Consider the following 20,094-nt stretch of genomic DNA (forward strand, 5'->3'; position numbering starts at 1 on the left):
CATGGGTATCTAATTTTCCAACATAAATCATCAAAACATCTGTGGTGCCATCTTTGTTACAAGTTAATTTGCATCTGTGCCTGAGTCTGTTTCTGGGCTCTCCATTGTAGTCCAGTAGCCAATCTGTCTGCTTTTATGTCAATGGTATCATGTCTATAGTTACATAGACATTCAAAACTGCCATACTTAGGTTGGGGATGTAGCATAATGGTACAGTGCACACCCAGTTTGTGCAAGGCTCAGTTCAATCCCTTACAACACACACACACACACACACACACACACACACACACACACACACACACACACACACACACACACATACACACACAGTCCCAAAGATTGTAGTCATGGATGAGTGAAAATAATAAAGACTTAAGATTGCATAAATAAGTGCATGTAAATTAATATCAAAACTTCTACAAAATGGTGATTTAAGATTTATCTCAAGAATGAATCAAACATTAATTTCTTGGCATCATTCATGCATCTAAGTCAATAATCTAAAATGTCTTCACAGAGAAACCTAAGGTCTAACAGCTTTATTAATAATTTAGAATATTTATATTATAGATTTTTTCCTCTCAAGTTCCCTTGGGCACTATATTGTGAGTGTAAACAATTACACTAGTGAGAATGTAAATCTGAGGCTGTTGAGCAAACATCTATATAATCTAGTCTAAGGTTGGAAAAGGGAGCATTGTACAGAGTCTAAGGAGTATCTAATAGTACACTTTTATCAGTCCAGTCTACCAATTACCATTATCCAATAAAAGGGATCTAATCCCATGAGTAGATACAGTGATTAAGGTTTCTACATGGATGGTTTTCCATGTAGAGTATTTTTTTATTTGTCTTATAGTTGATCTCTAGCCACCTACTATAGAATGGTTCTACTCTACTATCTATGGAAGGTGTCTCCTTGGCTTTATTCAGTGTTCTCCAATTTAGAATGAGGTTATTGCTATTCTGATGAAGTGTTAGGTTAGAGCAGTTCTCTTGTCTACAAACTTAAGTTTGCTGGGCTGCTTATATTTTTTTCTTTTTGTATATAGTTTTGCACAATAATCAAGTATAACCTCCATTTGGAAGTGGTATGGTTTTATTTGAGGAATCTAGATGGAGTTATTACTTTAAATCTACCTCTGTGGCTTCCAGAATCTTTTTGTTCTGCTCTGCAAGAAAGCAACAATAACCTACACCTTGACAGTCTTAGACTGCCATTGTCCCAAATTGAAAGACGTCCCAAATTGGTAATTGGCTGGAATTTCCCTCTCCTTCTGCCTCGTGAGCATAAGAAAGATGTTTCTTCCTTGAGTCCTCTGTAAAGATTAGCATGATGCCTGTATTTCCTTGAGTTGTACTCTGCCAGTATTATCCTCAACTCACAAGTGTTTTCTATTGCAATTGCTGGCAATGCTTTCTCTCCATTATTATTTTTCTTTGTGCATTTGGCATCTAGGAAGAGAGTCTGGATGGTTCCTGAAAATATACTACCCTATCTGACCACACATCTAACCTCCTCTTACTAACCCTTGCCATGATGTCTTCTTACTGGCCTCTGTGGGGCGCTATTTCCTCTAATACTCTGTTTCCAATACTGAAACAACAAAACACATTGTGACACATGCATCTGTTTTTTGTTTTGTTTAGTTTTTTGGTCGGTTGTGGGGCTTGAACTCTGGGCCTGGGTGCTGTCCCTCAGCTATTCAGCTCAAGGCGAGCACTCTACCGCTTGAGCTACAGCACCACTCCACACATGCCTCTGTTTTATACTGAGTCACAATTCTTTTGTCTGAGATAGCACTGTTCCTTATTGCATAGGGATCTCATATTGCTCAAGTCTGTGTAGTCTAGCAGAAGAGTGCCCTTCCCTCTCCTCATGTGCCTAGTGACCCAGGTGGCCAGCATACACTCCTTTGGCAATGACAATTGGTTCAAAGAGAAACAATACATCACTCATGTGAATAAATCAGAGTTGGCAATGTGCGTTGATTTATCCTCTCTGGAATAGAAACCTACTCTTATTTGGAAATGATGCAATGATGCGCGCACGCACGCATGCGCGCACACACACACACACACACACACACACACAAAGTCCAGTGTTTCCAACATCATCACCATCCTCAGTCACAGGAAAGAAACATGCTGCTAGATTTTAAAAAATTAGTTAAATGATTACAGAAATATAAAAGGAACACAAAAGGAAAAAGAAATCGAAGTCCAAGGAAGGGATGGGGAAGAAACAGATTTCATTAACTTTGTTCAACTCTCTGGACCCACCAGTGCTTTCAGACCAAGCTCTGAATTTCCTGGTTATGTGGTACGTTATCTTTCTCTTACTTGCTAACAGGAGTATCACAAAACACCAATGATACTCAATATTTCAATTCAGCTTTGCTATAGGTTTCAAAAGAACAGTAAGACAATTGTCATACCTTCTTTGCACAACCCTAAAGATCATTCTGGAAGCCAAGCTTGAACTATTGCATTTATCTCAGCTGCTGTCCCAATCTAGCTCACTTCCTTGTACCTTATCTAGCTGCTCTGTATCCCTCTGTATTTTTCTGACTTCACTGTTAGTTCCCATACCCCAATTCATGTTCACCTCAACTATCAAATCCTATTCACCCTCCAAAAATATTTCACATTGCTTCCCCCAAATCTCCAACTGATATCTCACTTGGCATTCCTATGGGATATAGATTCTTTCTGCATCTCAGCCCTAATTTTTCTTTGTGTCACTAGAACTTACTGATCTGTTTAACTGGTAGGTTAAGTTCTCTGAGTAAAGGAACGTGTGAGCACAAATTCATAACTTTAAGCAATCCCAGGGTTGAGCTCAAAGCTAGTCAGATGCTGTACCACTGAGCCAGGCCCTTCAGCCCTTTTTTTCCCACTGGTTATTTTAAAGATAGTGTCTTGCTTTTTGCCTGGGCTTATGGCTGGACTCCAATACATCCACAGGCTTCCTGGTATAGCTGGGATAATAGGCATAAACATACTTTCCCATGCCGTTGGGATGGAGTCTCACAAACATGTTCACATAGGCTGTCCTGAAACAACAATCCTCTTGCTCTCAGGAGGAGCTTGGATGACATGCTTGCACCACTCTACCCCGTTATTGGCTAAGAAGGGTCTTGTGGACCTGGAATCTCCTCAAATGTCAATCTTCCCAATCGCAGCCTGTCATGTAATTAACACCTCAGTGCCTCCAAAAGCTAGTATTATTTCTCTTAAAGTTGATTGTTTTCCAAATCTTCCTTCAGGAAAAGGAAAGCTGTCTCCTGAGTAGGCATTTGTAACGACTGGCATATTTCCCCCACCTACTATGCTGTCTTATAAAGTCCTGCGGATGGAAGACATGGAAGATTTCTCTCCATTTTCATTCAGCTCCATTGAGATCCTTCCATGTAAAGCATATACCCAGCACACAACACACACCCTACCACATGCCATGTCCTCTACCATGCATCCTGCTTTACCCTATGTGAACATCACATTCTGAATGCTGGTCATTCACACATGGATACTGACATGTGGTGGGTGATATATTGGGCTGCATACATATCGAGTGTGAAATTTAGAGATAACAGTCTTATTAACTATCAAGCAAGATGCAGTCCGCTTAAGTCAATGTATCATTTGAACAGAAATATTGAGTGGAATAAAATCAGCAAATATAATTAATTATACCCTTATTTCATTGGGATCTACTCCAAACTCTTACCCTGCAACCCATCTTGTCCTATCTTTGTTCTTAATAACTATTCACTTCTGTTCTTTCACTCACATTGTTTAAATGCTTTTCGTAAATACAAACCCCTAACAATTCCAACAGGCAAGACCTTATCCAACATACTCTGCCTATTTTAGGCCTATGTGAAAGTCTTGTTTTTACAGAAATTAAATTCTTATAGTTCGTATTAAGTCTTTAAGTTATCTGTCAGGCTTTTTGTTACATAATTTGATTGTATAGCCTTCTCTAAGGTTAGACCCTTCATCTTCTATGGATGCACTTGGTCCCAAGGCAGTGCTCAGGTATTTGCAAAGACAAGATGCCTAGGAGAAAGCAGCAGACAGCCACCCCTCTATTTCTGTGTAGAGTTTACTGGTACTTGGCCAGAGACTCTCCTTCAGACACCCTCTTGGGGAGAAGGTTATTAAAGCCATAAACCTAAGGCCCATAAATAACCTTCCTGAATCCTAATAAATCTGTATTCACATGAAGCCTGTTGTTTCTGAGAAGTGGCCCAATTCCTCTGGAAATCACGTAGAAGAAATTAGGCATGCATCTTCACCAGAATCACATCATGGTTTCACATCAGGATCTTGTCAGTCCTCACTCAGAGTATGACCCACAGGCCAATCAGAGACTTCAGTCTTGGTGGCTTCATCCCTCAGCACAGAAGACTCATTTTAGTCTTACCTCTTGGAGCCTGAATTTCCACTGCCCAGGAGTCATTTTTCTTGAAGATTTTAATTTGCAATTGGTGTAGGAATAATAAAAACAATGCCAGTTTATCTCCAAACACAAGTGAGACAAATTGCCCTTTTTCCTTGCTTATTTTTAGCTTCTTTGGGATTTCCCTGATATCCTATGGGATGTAGGAATATGCCACAGTGGGTAGAGGAAAGTAGCTATCCAAAGGTACCAGATTTATCATGATAGAGGACAGCAGGCATGTTTATTGTGTCTAGAATACAAGAACATTAATGCCCCAAACCTAGAGAATTTAGCTAACTCTGCAAACATGAACAGCCTTCCTGAATGGGACAATTAGTATCAATTGGTATTACTTGTCAATTCTGAAAAAATTCAAGAGTTTCTGTACCTAAATATTCAAGTGACTTTTTCACAACTTGTCTTTGAAAACCGGCTATTAAATGATGACAACTCCATCATCAGAACTACAAGTCAAAATGCTCCTGATTTCACTGACTTCCTACTCAGGATTTAGTATACATTCACTGTATCTGGCAGATGGAGATGTATTTATCAGGGGTTCCATCAGGTGTGCAAGCCTTCAGGTGGCCACGACAGTCACCAAGAATTGGCAGCAGCAAACAACCTCATCTTACTTCATTTGATGAGTCACTAAACAGGCCAATGAGAGCTGTTATTTGTTTAGGCCTCTTCCCAAAAATCCATTTACTCAAATAGGCCTGCTACTTGATGTGATTTTAAGCACTGGAGGATAGACAATGTCCAGGAAACTACCCCTGTGTGGGTGGACGCATTGCAAAGCCAGGGATGGTCACTCTGGTCTAGGTGTGAAGGAATTCTTGATGTCAGTAAATAAATTCATAACCTCTGTTCTCAGAGTGGTTTCATATGATCTAGATTGTGCTTCTAAGCCTATGGTAGACATATTTTACATATACCTTGATGATAACATACATCTGTTTAGATAGACAGACAGACAGACAGACAAACAGACAGACAGACAGACAGACAGACAGGTAGATAGATAGATAGATCGATCGATCGATCGATCGATCGATAGATAGATAGATAGATAGATAGATAGATAGATAGATAGATAGATAGATAGATAGATAGATAGATAGATAGATAGATAGATAGATAGATAGATAGATTAGATAGATAGATTAGATAGATATGCTATAAGGACAAGTAAAGGAAAATGGCTCAGTCTTTTTTTTTTCCTGGTCATGGAGCCTGAACTTTGGGCCTGGGCGCTGTCCCTCAGCAGTTCAACTCAAGGCTAGTGCTCTACCACTTGAGCCACAGTGCCACTTCTCACTTTTTTTGCTTATGTGGCATTGAGGAATCAAACCCAGGGCCTCATGCATGCAAGGCAAGCACTCTACCACTGAGCCACCTTCCCAGTCCTGAGCTCAGTCTTTGATGACTCTAAAGAACCATAAATAAAAATATACTTATGCAATTATAAAGTTGTACATGTCTAGACCTGGGTTACCATGTAAAAGTGATTTAGGAAACTTGCTTGAAGTGTATGTGTGTGTGTGTACACGCGCGTGTGCGTGCGCAAAGCGTCTGTAGAAACTTCATTCAGAATTGATAATTGGAAATAGATCACACAGAACACAACAAGTTTGGATATAGATAAACTTGCATTTACATTCCACCACTTAGTCACTTCCTTAAGCTTCCGTTTCCTCATCTGTAAAAGAGGTCATAGTATTTATTTCACTGTGGGTTTGTTTTTTGAGGTTTAATTTACAGATTTATTGTAACATCTATGTTTGGCACTTACCAAATGTGGATTTTATTCTTGCGATAAGAATGACTGCAAAAAAATACACAAGACAAATCTTTTAAGAAAGATAAATATTTAAAAAAATAAAATTGGGGGCTCAGTCTAGTAGAGAAATGTATTCTATGATCTTGTTTGTTTTTAGGCACAGAGCCCAGAGAACCAAAGTCCAGGCCCTGAAGTTCAATCCACTCAACCAGAATGGGTGGGCTTGCAGGACCCTAGGAATAATTGGGGTCACAGACAACTAGTAGCCTCTAGACGTCCTCAGTGACTCAGTCAGTTTGGGATGCTGTCAAGAAATACCATGGACTGATAGGCCAAATAACAAATATTAATTCTTACAGTTCTGGAGTCGTGGAAGTCCACGATCACAATTCCACAGAATCCATGCCTGCTGAGGGACCTCTTCTTTTTTTCCCCTCAAATGCTGTGTCCTCACATGGTAGAGAAAGAAGAGACATGTTGTCTCTTCACGTGACAGCATTTATCCCACCCCTACCGTCTCATCTTGAGTTCACTGTTTCCCATGCCCCTCTGAATACCATCCCAGATGGAGATCAGGGCCTCAGAAGATGAACTTGACATTCCATTTCTCAAGATACAGCTTCTAATAGAAAGAATTATTTAAGAAAACAAAAGGTCAAAAAAGGCTGGACATAGTAGTAGCTTTCTTTCACAATGAAGTCTCCTGAGCACCTGCCAGTGCCTGTAGAAAAGATCACACTTCCCTGTCCATCAGCGCTTGGGGGTTTAGTCTATGGAGATCTTCTGCAATACCTGACTACTATGCTCTTGCATTTCTTGGAGGAATAGTGTAGCCTAAGCTTGGAGATGAGATGGGCATGAAGGATGCGAGCTACATAAAGCAGGGCTTTGTGGGTCATGAAGTTCGGATTGTTGTTACCAGGAGGGGGGCATTGTGGGTCATGAAGTTCGGACTGTTGTTACCAGGAGGGGGGCATTCTCAAATGAACACAAATCAAAAGAGAACACTCAATTTACTTAAATATTGGACAAGGGACAAGGAAAGCTCCGGAGACATTCCATTTACCAAGCCCTGATGTTCTACAGACTCATGGACAAACAAAATATAATCTCTTCCCTAACAGAGGAAGGAAAGAGCTAACTCCAGACTCGTATTGGTACCCAGGGTCCTTCGCATAGTTTCTCCTAAACACAAAGTGCAGAGGCATCTGTGGATATTAAGAACTGTAATGTCAGGGAGAAATTAGTCCCTGTCCCATGGAGACAGGTTAAAGGTAGGGCTGTGGTGGCTCTCCTGGGAAGAAGTACTGATCACAGCTGAGCAATCAGATCAAGGAAGGACTGGGTACCAGGCTTCAGTAATGAGAGCAGGCAAAACTCAGCAATGGGATAAACCAAAACCCCAAAATGGAAAGGACCGTGTTTAAATACCACCAAACTGACCCACCTCAATTGAGCTAGAAGTATGCTCAGGGAAGGTCCAGAAATACTCAGGGGGATTGGAAGAATTATATAGGCTTCTGAGGACCATATTTCGACCCCAGTACAATCTGTCTCTGCCTTATTTCTACCCCCGGATTGCCACATAGCTCAAAAGTCAAGAGTCGTGCAGTTTGAAGCCTGACAGCAAAGCACTTGGAAATTGAGAGAAATGTTGTGCACACTTGTATAGAAGGGCCACCGTTTTGGAATAGACAAATCTGTTATAAGAAGTCTGCAAAGAGAAACAGACAGGAGGAGATTAGTATCAAGGTCCTGCCTCCAATTCTATCAGCCAAGACAAAAGGAAATTGGAGCTGTTCATTATGCAGACTTCCTCAAACCCAGTCCAACACCAAGTTCTTGTGGTTGAATTATCTCCCTGCCTCTTTCCTAGGGTTGCAAATATTTTGGAAGAGAAAATCCCCTTTAATGGTAAAAACGGAAACTATCAGTTTTTATTGAATGGTTCTGCCAGGATTATTTGCATGTAACGTTGATACAAACCTTGAGGCAGGTGTTATTACCCTCTCTCTCTCTCTCTCTCTCTCTCTCTCTCTCTCTCTCTCTCTCTCTCTCTCTCTCTCTCTCTCTCTCTCTCTCTCTCTCTCTCTCTCTCTCTCTCTCTTTTTACAAGAAACAGGCTCCATGTTGAACTGGGGCTTATCTCACATCTCCCAGCTTTACGAGGCCCTGGCTCTGAATCCTCTGGGTACTTGGAGCCATATTCAACATTTCTGCAATGGAACCTTCCAGGCTATGCCTAACTCCTTCCAAGAAGAAAGACTAGTGGCAGAAAAAGGAGTTAAGAGCATCAATCTGTACATGGAGCTGTAGGAGCTGTACAGAGTTGCAAGGGCCCAGCCGCTGTTACACAGCCTCCTTGGCAGGAATCTTCATGTCATAACAGCTACTACCCCAGCCTCTGTAGTAAGTAGGGCTGGTTGTCCTCAGACTGAAGGTAATGCACAGATTCGCTGAGGTACAGGATAGCTCAGCTGAAAGCCCCATATGTTGTCTTGGAGTTCTGGGTCTTTTTGATACCTGCATATAATTCAACATATAACTCCATGGGTGTATGTCAAGGATGGAAGAAAGTCACTGGACTTCCACTAAATCTACGATTTATATTTTACAGCTCTACATTCCAATGAAGACTCTAAAGAGATACTGAACTTAGCAGAATAGCAGTGAAGATAAACATAATTTTTAAAAGATTCTTGTTAATTCCCAGAACTGTCAAGTATGTAAGTCCCATTGCATTTGCTTACATCACCACCTGACAGGGTGATGACTGGGGAGGTAGTTAACTCCCCTGGGCTATGAGGACAAAGACCACTCCCTCAGTGCTAGGACTAGGAGTAACCTTTGGGATCAAGTCTGGTTCCTACAGTATTGTGGCACTAGCAGCCAATTCCTAGTTGTCCAAAACCTCTTCCTACCCTAACCTGCTCTCCATCTTGGTTCAATGCTGCTCTTCCTGGTGTGCCTCTACCCATTGTATGGTCCATATTAGCAGCCCAAAATCCTGCATTCACCTGCCAGCCATATCACCAGCCTGTGACCTCCAGAAACTCTGGAACTTTCAGTGCAAGACAATGTACCTGCTGTGCCATGACGGCATTAGACACACAATGGAATAAGTGAAGAATCTGGCTTCATTTAGGAATGAGTCTCTTGTGACAATACTGAGGATGCCACAGCCTGACTTGTGCTCTGGCTCAGGGAACTCTATGGATTTGGGCAGCTGCAAAGAGCAGAGTACTAACAAGACCAAATTTATGCGTTGGTGGGAACCTCTAAATCCAAGCCATATTCCCTATGCAGAGCAGAGACCAGTAAAGACACTGACTCATTCAGCATGTGTAGCTCGAAGGGGAAGATAACCTGGGTCCTCGGGACTGAGGACCAAGAAGGAAGAGACACCTGCTGCAACTGTTGCTTGTTCCATCTTTCCACCACATCGGCCCAGAGGCTGGCCCTTCCCCACTTCCCTCCCGCCCTCTGAGGACCCCCACTGAGGGCCACAGAGGCACCAGTCTCTCCTCTTACCTCTAGATGTCTGGGGTACAAACTTGTCTATGGCCCAGCTCCATGCTACCACCATCCAGGGGCCTTAGTCAGCCTGCGTGGGTGTTGTTTATCTTCTTGTCCATCCGAAATCCAGGACACAGTCTGTTAAGTGAAACATGATGGTGTGGCAGCCAGGGCTGCTGACGAGTGTTTTCTTTCCCTCACACCTCTTCCCGCTCACCCCCCTCACGGCTTGTCTCTTTGGCCCTTTCTTCCAAGTTTCTTGCCACAGACCTCTCACCACTTGTCTGTCTTTCTTCTGAGCAGTCAAAGGTCTTTTGTGGCTCTCTAGATGAACAGTGCTCACTTGCTTTCCTTGTTGTTGTGACAACCTGATGTGCAGTGATGCTCTTTCCTCCCATTCTCCCTGTGACGCTAGGGACTCAAATCCTTCTGAAGTAGCACGATGAATGTGCTAGTTCACAGAACAAGATTGGCTGGGACTGCCTGTATCATCTGCCGAGATAGGGAATGGGCAAATAGTTTGTAAGCTCTGAGAAACTGTATGGCAAGCAGGTGACAATGGTGATCGTGCAGGTGAGAAGAGGGATGCCATGTAATAAGTATCAAGGGCCACTTCCTGCTATTCTTCTCCTTCTTCTGCTCCATTCTTTCTATGTTCCTATTCCTTTCCATGTCTAGCCCTCCCATTGGCATTTACTGATTGCTGGTTGATCGCTGTATCCTATGCAATGAGTTCACTGCCTTCCCTTCACTTCCACAAGCCAGGCCAGTCTGCAGTGGCCAAGGACATCCAGAAAAAGGGGGGCCTTTTTCATCCTTTGTTCTTCTCTCCATCACCACAGCAATGAGAACAGCCAGAGGTGGTGAATGGAATGTTCTCACACTGCACGTTTCTTTCTAGCTGCAGAAATTGGCTAGCTCCACAATTTTTGTCATTTCTCCCATACTCCATGTGCTTCCTTTTGGTTGCTTACCAAGGAGTCTCCTCACTAATACTCAGAAAAGATGACAGAAATCCATAATACTCTACCCAGTGTTGCCGTTAGAGCACATATGCTTTGAGCATCCATGGTCTTGGGCTCAGAGTGAACTCAGAAGCTTTTCTGAATGGTCGACTCTGGGATCCATGGGCTAGCTGGAATCCTTAGGCCACACTACACGTCACTCTTAATCAAGCTCTTCCTCTCCCAAGCTGGATCTGGATCTTAAGGGACTCCCGAAAAATCTGCATTCCCAGTTATCCAAAGATGCCACACTTAGCCTTCTGCCCACATTAGACTGTCCCCATCCAGTGTTATTTTGAGGCTCTAGCAAATCAGGGTGAAACTGTGTCTCCAAACTTCTTGTTCTCACTTTACTAAGACAAAGACAAACTAGTTCTGGAAATATCTCTGGATGATCTGAAGCCAACCCTAAGGGAATCTTCTGTTCTCTAGATTCTGAGCCAAGTCTTTAGCCATCTGAGACTAAAAAGGGAAGCAAAGTGAGGGGAGAAGAGTTCATTGGTAGGAAAGTTGCTGGTGTATAGCCTCTAAATATCCAGCAGTATGTCTTTATACTAGGTCTTGTTTTCTATTCTTTATACCTGTCTCTCATTTTTCTAATTCCTCAAGGCATTTTCTTCAACTGGTTTGTGGGGGAAAAATCTACTCTGCAAATTTTAACAGCTCACTCTTGTATCCTTAGTGAGTTTGAAAGCAAATGGCTTAAATCAAAGCTTTGAGAAGATGATAGTTTATAGATCCACCTTCTCCACACTTGCCTTTTACATGACCATATTCAATTTCCTATGAGAAGCTGGGGAAGTAAACATCAGCATATTCATTTAATTTCCCTTTGGCTCACCAGGGCTTGTTTCTAGAAATATCTTTGACTCCCTCTGACAACTCTACTATCTTCCATTTTCCTAATCATGGAGTTATCTCCAAACATTCCTTCTTAGATCCCTCTGCTTAGAACATTACATTTGTAATCTTAGCTCCTCTTTAGATTGTTTGTAGGTCAAAATGGTGGTGATGATGATGATGATGATGATGATGATGATGATGATGATGATGATATGATGATGATGATATATGAGAGCATTGTGTTAACTCAGCCTTTAAGAATACATGTAGACTTGTCTGGTCTCTTGGCTTGCTCATTCAGTACTATGTAAATTTACATGACTCATAATTAAATATACGAGTTTCTATTTTTTGGATACCTCTTTTCCTCCTCCACTTATCTTTGTAGGAAGAAGGAGTTTCTCACATTCCTCCTAGGAGCAATCCTGTCTTCTAGAATGTTATTTTGTTTCTAAAGGCCAGTTCTTCTCAGATGGCAACCTATTAGTGAAGGGGTCACATCTAATGGTTTTTGGAGGTCTCTTATATAACCTGTCTGAGCTTGGAATGCATGCACTGAGCTGCTGTCAGGAAGGACTAGGGGGAAGGTAAGCTCAACTAAACATCAGCCTTAGAGTAAGGGGTAATTTTGGAGGGAGCAGCAAACAACAGAGTCGGAGCTCTGTACAAAGGCATTAAAGACATGGCATCTCAAGACATGGCTAGCCCTCCATTTCTCAATGGTCTTGAGTATGAATGTGGAACCTAAGCTCATTCGGGCTGATTATGTCTTACATTCTACCATGTCGATTGCGTGGCACAGGCAGAAACAGCTCTATGAAAGCACCCATGTATCTTGGTGGCAACCCTCTTCCAACAATAATTCCACTTCAGTTTAACTCCTGTGGCTATTGAAAACTTGGCCTCTTTGAGAATTATGGAGCTTCACCTAGTAAATGGCAGTCTACTGATTCTGCATATGGGCAACTTCTACCTAGCTATAAGGGAGCAATTTACTCTTCCCTGCTAATATCAGCCTTTGGGCTGCAGAAATTCAAAGTAAGACTCTGGAGATTCTAAGCTTTCTTCGACTTCACTCACTGGTGCAAACTCCTCTGATTTTTCTGTTCAGCTGCTGGAAGAATCAAACCTTGGCCTTGCTATCAGTCACCAGGTTTATACTTGCTAATGCCTTGAGTAGGCACTCCAGTATGAGTCAGGCCACATTGGTATTCTAGGCTTAAGATATCTCCACATTATCATATGGCTTTTAGGTATCAGAGAGCCACAGATACTTTTTTTTCAATGGTGTATGAAATCTGAAAACTTAAAATGCCGAACACATATTGGGCTAGTTTTTTACATTGTAAACCTTTGGGGTGGTACTGTGGTTTGAACTCGGGACCTTGAACTTGCTAGGCAAGTGAGCTCTACTGCTTGACCTATGCCACCAGCTCTTTTCTGCTTTAGCTTGTTTTTCAGATATGCTTTTAAAACTTTAGCCTGGAACTAGCCTTGGACTGCCATCTTTCAAACTGTACCTCTTGCCAAGCTGATATTGCAGGTTTTTTGTCTCCACATCCAGCTTTTCTTTGCAATAAGGGCCAGTGTTTCTCTTAACATGAGTTCCTGAGCTCAAACTATGCTACAGTCCCCCGTGAAGGAAAGAGGAGGAGGAGGAGGAGGAGGAGGAGGAGGAGGAGGAGGAGGAGGAGGAGGAGGAGGAGGAGGAGGAGAAGAAGAAGAGAAAAAGAAGGAAGAGGAAGAGGAGGAGGACTAGGAAGGGGAGGAGGAGAAAGAAGAGGAGGAGGAGGAAGAGAAAAATGAGGATGAGGAAGAGGAGGAAGAGGAGGAGGAAGAGGAAGAGGAGGGAGGAAGAGGAAGAGGAAGAGGAGTAGGAGGGCTGAAGGAGGGGATATTTAGCTTCTGGAGAAGCCTTCCTTGGAAAAGTGAACTTGAATCTGACACCCATCTGACTGAACAGATGATCACACTCCTTGACTTCCTTCATCCTCACACAAACCCTATTAGGTAAATTTTAGAGCCATTTTATAAGCAAGGAGATCTAGGACCAGAGAGAACTTTGCCTAAGGTGAAACAATCAGTAACACTGTAACACTGAATCCTGAGGAAGAAGAAGAGAAGAGAAGCGTGTATATTTATCATCATAAACATATTTTATATGCAGGGGATACTCGTCTGCAGATGAGACTCTTCGATAGACTTTCAAGAGGTGTTAGGATGCAATTCGTAGAATTTTCTTGAGCAATATGGATTTTCCTATTCTCTCTACGCTCCCAAAAGGTGACAATTAAAAGCATAACCTATAGATAGGCTTGGTGAGGAATCAGAAAAGCTAGCCCCAGTGTGGATCTGCCACTCCAGTAACTTTAGGATCTCAGATAGATGACATGTCCCTATTTAACTTGTTTCGGTATCTGAAGCAGGGCCTGGTTATCGCCCTTTGTATTTCAGGACAACTATAAGACTCTAATTTCATAACAAATAGGGTAGGTTTTCAAAAAATAAAAACATACATAATTCTGACTGAATTAATTATACTGACAACCGTAACATTTTGAGAACTTCATATTCTTCTTCTTATCAAAGAAAGCCAAGACTGTTTTGGCGAGAGAGCAGAAAATGTTGGAATCATGATACCATAGCTAGGTCTATCTTGCACAACTATGCATAGTAACTATAATAAAATAATCATTCACACCCAGGAACACTGCTGCCTTTCTTATCCAAGTAATTGACCCTGGAGTAATTACTTGGCTGTAAATAACTGTATTGTCCCCTCAAATTTCCCATAAGTTATGGGCCTACTGTCCATCCATTATGAGTCTTTCCTGGGAGAGCCATAACTTATCTTGATCAACACATACGTCTTAAAAATAGAGTTTTGTTTCAGATATTATCAAGACCCTGGTGTTTCTTATCCTTTGCTTCTTCAAAGAAACTCCTACTTTTTAATTTATGCTCCTTAGTAAATACATTCATTGCTGATGATAAAAATGTATAGTATTCCCACTGTTTACAGTACTTTTGCAACATAAGAACTCCTTTCACACTCATCTCTTCATTAAATTCCACCATAATCAGTGGTATAGAATTTAATCCCCATTTTGGGGGTAACAAAAGATAGTTAACAAACAGTTGTTAAGATAAGGCTCAGCTAGATAGAACTAGCTTGACATCCAAGGCTACCCTACTCTTTGAATCCAACTCTTGCGCCTTGATGTGGATTGATGTTGAAAGACGTCAGTCCCCTATCTAATTTTGAATTGATATTTATGCGTTCTTTCCCTTAAGTGCCTTAATTATTTCTTAAAGAAATAATTTCATCATCAAATCAGTCTATAGATTTCAACTAGAAAAAGTGACTCTGTTTTGTCTCAGCAGCTACGATAGTGGCTCCCTCTGGACAGGAAACATCAATGCAAATGCTGAATCTCGTGCAGTAGGGGGTATTTGGATAGCCCCCCCAGCCTGTGAGGAACTGTGACTGTGCATGGTATATACACCTCACACCTATAGCAAACACTCCCACGTCACCAGTGTTGGATTCAATGAAACATTAAATTCATCATCTTTAGCAAGGAAAGAGAACAGCAAACAGTTGCTCTCTCATGGCTAAACACCCCTCGGATTTGCTGGCCTTTGATTTATTGGAAGAAACCTGCTGGGAAGAACATACTGTGTAGCTGATTAATGTCAGCTTCTGTCATCAGTTTCCACTTAGATTCTTGGCCAGCCCTGACATCTCCTCCCTTAAGAATCCAGAAGAATTTGAAGGCTGATCCAAGCGCTTTACTGGCATGGGATTTGCAGAATGCAGTGTTTGCAAAATAAGGAAGATGAATGGAAGTAGAATCCCATGTTCTCCTCTGGACTTGTTTCTTTAATTCGTTTCTCCAGAGGCCCAGCTCCATGCCAGGACCACACCAGCAAGGGGACTGGGGAGAGTGTGTTCCCAGGCTCCAGTACAGATGTCTTACATTTCCTGCCCTGCTTGTGTGCTGACTCCTTAGAGCTCATCATACTGGGAAGGGGTCTGAAGAGGAATGCAATACACAATCACCATCAGAGCCCTCCCTGGGATCCTTGGACAAAGCCTGTGGGAGAGGGCACCATGACAACCAAACCCCATCCATTGCTCGGCTGGGCTGAGGATGGGAAGGCCTGGGCCTCCCTAGGTTGGGTCTACAAGCTTTATGTTGCACAGTGTCACATACCACAATTTTTATCCAATGGTAAACCATAATTCAATTTCATTAACTGTAAAGAAGCAGAATTTTGTGTGTATATGGTGGAAGAACCCACTACCTGAGGTCATATGCAATAAGGCTTATTTTTCTGACCCTCTAATGTGCAAAGAATCTAGAAGGAGGTGGTGATTTTAGCCAGACCCTGGACATATCTTCCTCAACTTATTCCTAGGTACAGAATAAAAAGAGGAAAGATTTTAATTAAAAAATAAAAAAACAGTTATGGTTCTCTATGGAGATTGAACAAATCATCACAAGACCAGAATGGCATAAAGTAATGACAATTGCATTATTATACCATACAATTTCTAGGAGTCAAGAATTGGAGAGTCAGCAAATAAGAATTGGAAGGGAAAAAACAAATCGTTTATATAGGGATACAGGTGGACCCATTGCAACAATGAGATGTACAAGTTGTTATGTCAAAAAAAGAACTTTACAACTTTGGTGGGGGGGAGATGGGAAGGGATGGAAAGGGGAAACAAAGGAGGAGGCAACAATGCTTGATAAGAAATGTATTCATTACCTTGCCCATGTAATTGTAACCCCTCTGTATGGTATTTTCACAATAAAAAATAATAATAAAAGAATTGGAGGTGGAGCTGATGGCTCTAGAATGGTGTCTTCTCATGGGCAGGAAAATACAGGAATTGGAAAAGCAGGGACCATCATTGCATAGGTTGGAGTTTTCTGAACGATCTCTTTTTACCTCTTTCTTCATATTATTTCGGAGCCTTTCAGGGTGGTTTCTCCACTTGGCTAATGTGGGACCTGTCAGATTACAATAACTTCTGGAAACTCAAGCTACTTACACAGTGACTGAAAGATTCAAAAGAGAGTAAGGCAGTAATCCAACTGATGACATTTTTTAGTATATTGGTATTTAACGATCCCCAAATCACTTCATGATTATTATTTAAGGCTTGGCATTTATACATGGCACCAAAATTGGAATTGTATGTCATTTTCACATGTAACAGCACATTCTTATTTTGATCATTTTCAGCGATTAAAAAATGCAGAAGTCATATTGGAAAGAAAGAAAGAAAGAAGAAAGAAAGAAAGAAAGAAAGAAAGAAAGAAAGAAAGAAAGAAAGAAAGAAAGAAAGAAAGAAAGAAAGAAAGGAAGGAAAGAAAGAAAGAAAGAAAGAAAGAGAAAGCAAGCACAGAAGGAAGGAAAGAAAGAAAGAAAGAAAGACAAAGAAAGAAAGAAAGAAAGAAAGAAAGAAAGAAAGAAAGAAAGAAAGAAAGAAAGAAAGAAAGAAAGAAAGAGAAAGCAAAGAAGGAAGGAAGAAAGGAAGGGAGGGAGGGAGGGAGGGAGGGAAGGAGGAAGGGAGGGAGAGAGAGAAAGCAAAGAAGGAAGGAAGAAAGGAAGGGAGGGAGGGAGGGAGGGAGGGAGGGAGGGAGGGAGGGAGAGAGAGAGAGAGAGAGAGAGAGAGAGAGAGAGAGAGAGAGAGAGAGAGAAAGAAAGAAAGAAAGAAAGAAAGAAAGAAAGAAAGACAGACAGACAGAAAGAAAGAAAGAAAGAAAGAAAGAAAGAAAGAAAGAAAGACAGACAGACAGACAGACAGACAGACAGAAAGAAAGAAAGAAAGAAAGAAAGAAAGAAAGAAAGAAAGAAAGAAAGAAAGAAAGAGAAAGCAAAGAAGGAAGGAAGAAAGGAAGGGAGGGAGGGAGGGAGGGAGGGAGGGAGGAAGGGAGGAGAGAGAGAGAGAGAGAGAGAGAGAAAGAAAGAAAGAAAGAAAGAAAGAAAGAAAGAAAGAAAGAAAGAAAGAAAGAAAGAAAGAAAGAAAGAGGGAAGGAAGGAAGGAAGGAAGAAAGGAAGGAAAGAAAGGATAGGAAATTGGATACTAGAGACTTTTAAGTTCCCTTTCACATTTGTTCATCAAGAATTCCTTGGGGAGGCCGGGTGCCAGTGTCTCACACCTGTAATCCTAGCTACTCAGGAGGCTGAGAACTGAGGATCGCGGTTCAAAGCCAGCCTGGGCAAGGACAGTCCATGAGACTCATCTCCAATTAACCACTAGAAAACCAGATGTAGCACTGTGGCTCAAGTGTTAGAGTGCTTGACATGAGCTAAAGAGTTGAGGGACAGCACCAAGGCCCAGAGTTCAAGCCCCATGACTGACCAAAAAAAAAAATTCCTTGAGGTATTGTCATTAGATGTCTTACAATGACACAAAACAATGGTAAACAGCTATGTTGAATCCCATTGAAGTGTCAGGTGCTATTCTGTGAATTTCACATGGAATCTTCAGTGCAATTATTACAAATATTCTAAAAGGAGATGTTACTGTTATCTTTCTTTCACAGACTAATAAAAAAAGGAAAACAAGAAAGATCAGCAGTTTGCTAGACATCATAAATGGCAGGTCTAGAATTTGAACTCAGGTCATGTCACTGAAAAAAATAGCATTTTTAGCATTATATTAATCCTCTCCAAAGAAGTCATAACCAAGTGCTTCTCATGTAAGTCAAAGATAATTTTTATGCATGTGTGAATAGCTATTCAAAGTGCATTAAGACCTTGGTTAAGATTAAGCCATTAGTTCTCCATGTACATGGGCATGCGTGATGGCATAGCAACTCTAGTACTGATGGTAGCACTGGCTCTCAGGGTAACAGAAAGACAGTGATTCTAGAGGACTTGGTCATCTTACACAGCTTCCTTCACTCAGGATGACGTCCTACCTCCTTAAGCTCTTGGTGTACCAGCAACCATCCTGTTTATGTTCTTCCCCAGGTAATAAAATTCTTCCTTGCTTTTCCTTCCAGCTCATTCAAGACTCAAGCCTTTGTAGACCCTCCCCGGCAGGGTTAGTGAGCCTTCTACATTGTCCCAGGAGTTCTTTGTTGAGCTGCTTTCTTGTTTCACTCAGCCTTTCTAATGGTTGCATAATATTTCATTGTATATAGGTACCACATTTTTTGATTCACTCAACTGTAGTGGGGCATCTGGGTTGTTTCCATATCTTGGCTATTGTGAACAGTGTTGTGATGAACATGCAGGTGCATGTGTCCTTGTATCCTGGTTTCTGTTGTTCAGGATAGATGCCTAGGAGTGGTATGGCTGGGTCACAGAGAAGACAATATTTAGTTTTCTGAGATACCTACAGACTGCTTTCCAGAGTGGTTATATTAGTTTACATTCCCATCAGCAATGCAGTAGGATTCCTCTTTCTCCACCAGCATTTGTCTTTTGCTGAATTTAGGATGTGGGACACTCTGACTGGGGTAAGGTTGTTTTTATTTGCATTTCCTTTACATCCAGGAATGAGGAACATTTCCTCATGCATTTCTTTGCCATTATTATCTCTTCTTCTATGTGGCCATAAGGGAACCCTACTGCATTGTTGGTGGGAGTGTAGACCAAAGAGTTCTTATTGTGAGGGTCTTAGAAGAACTTTAAGAGAGACACAAAATCTCTGCATCCATACCTAGGGTTGTCTGAACTGGTCCAGTTTTCCAGGTTGCACACTTGTAATTTCAGCAGGCTCTTAAGGAAGTTTGAGATGCAGGAAAAGCCAAACGACCTAATCCAGTTGCTCGTAGGATTTGTAGGGTTTGTAGAGTTTGTATTTTTCCCCTAGCTCTGACAGCTTTATATCTCTAAGTACTTTAGCCCAGCATGTTCCTGTAAAAAGACACTGAAACACATCTTGCAAGACCAGAAAGAAACTATGGGGATGAGGGAACCGGTTCTAGAAGGGAAAGGTCAGGTGCCAGATGTTAGGGTCTGGCAGTGACACCGGAATCCTACCAAGGACCCAGTAAGAGGTGCAACCACAGAATCACAGGTCATTTCCTCCAGATTGTAAAGTCACAGTGTGGTGATGTGCAGCAAATCCCCAGATATGTCCCATACTCTAAAAATATCTTGATTTTCAATGTAGTTTCATAATTTGTTCTTTTAGGTACTGTGCCACAAGCTGAGGACTCAGGGACACATACAGTTCTGAGAAGTACCCAGGCAATGTGAAGATATAGTCTGTCAACGGAGTCTAATGGCAGTAAACACTTAGGGGGTTCTATGGTTAGTTTGGCTTCGTGTTCTACTTGGATAGCAACTGTTGGACTGAGTGAGTTGAGCGAAGGCCCTGGGGTGCTCCTTGTTTATCACTTGGCTACCTAAGTAACGTCCTGAAGAGCAGGCGTGGTGGTGCATTATTTACACACATGATCTTATTTCATTCTCACAACATTCTTACAAAGTAGGTTTCCAGTCCCTGTTAAGAAACTCCTGTTTCT

This window comes from Dipodomys merriami, unplaced genomic scaffold, assembly GCF_024711535.1.
Source record: "Dipodomys merriami isolate MVZ:Mamm:240054 unplaced genomic scaffold, mDipMer1.0.p SCAF_17, whole genome shotgun sequence".
In the NCBI taxonomy this organism is placed as follows: Eukaryota; Metazoa; Chordata; class Mammalia; order Rodentia; family Heteromyidae; genus Dipodomys; species Dipodomys merriami.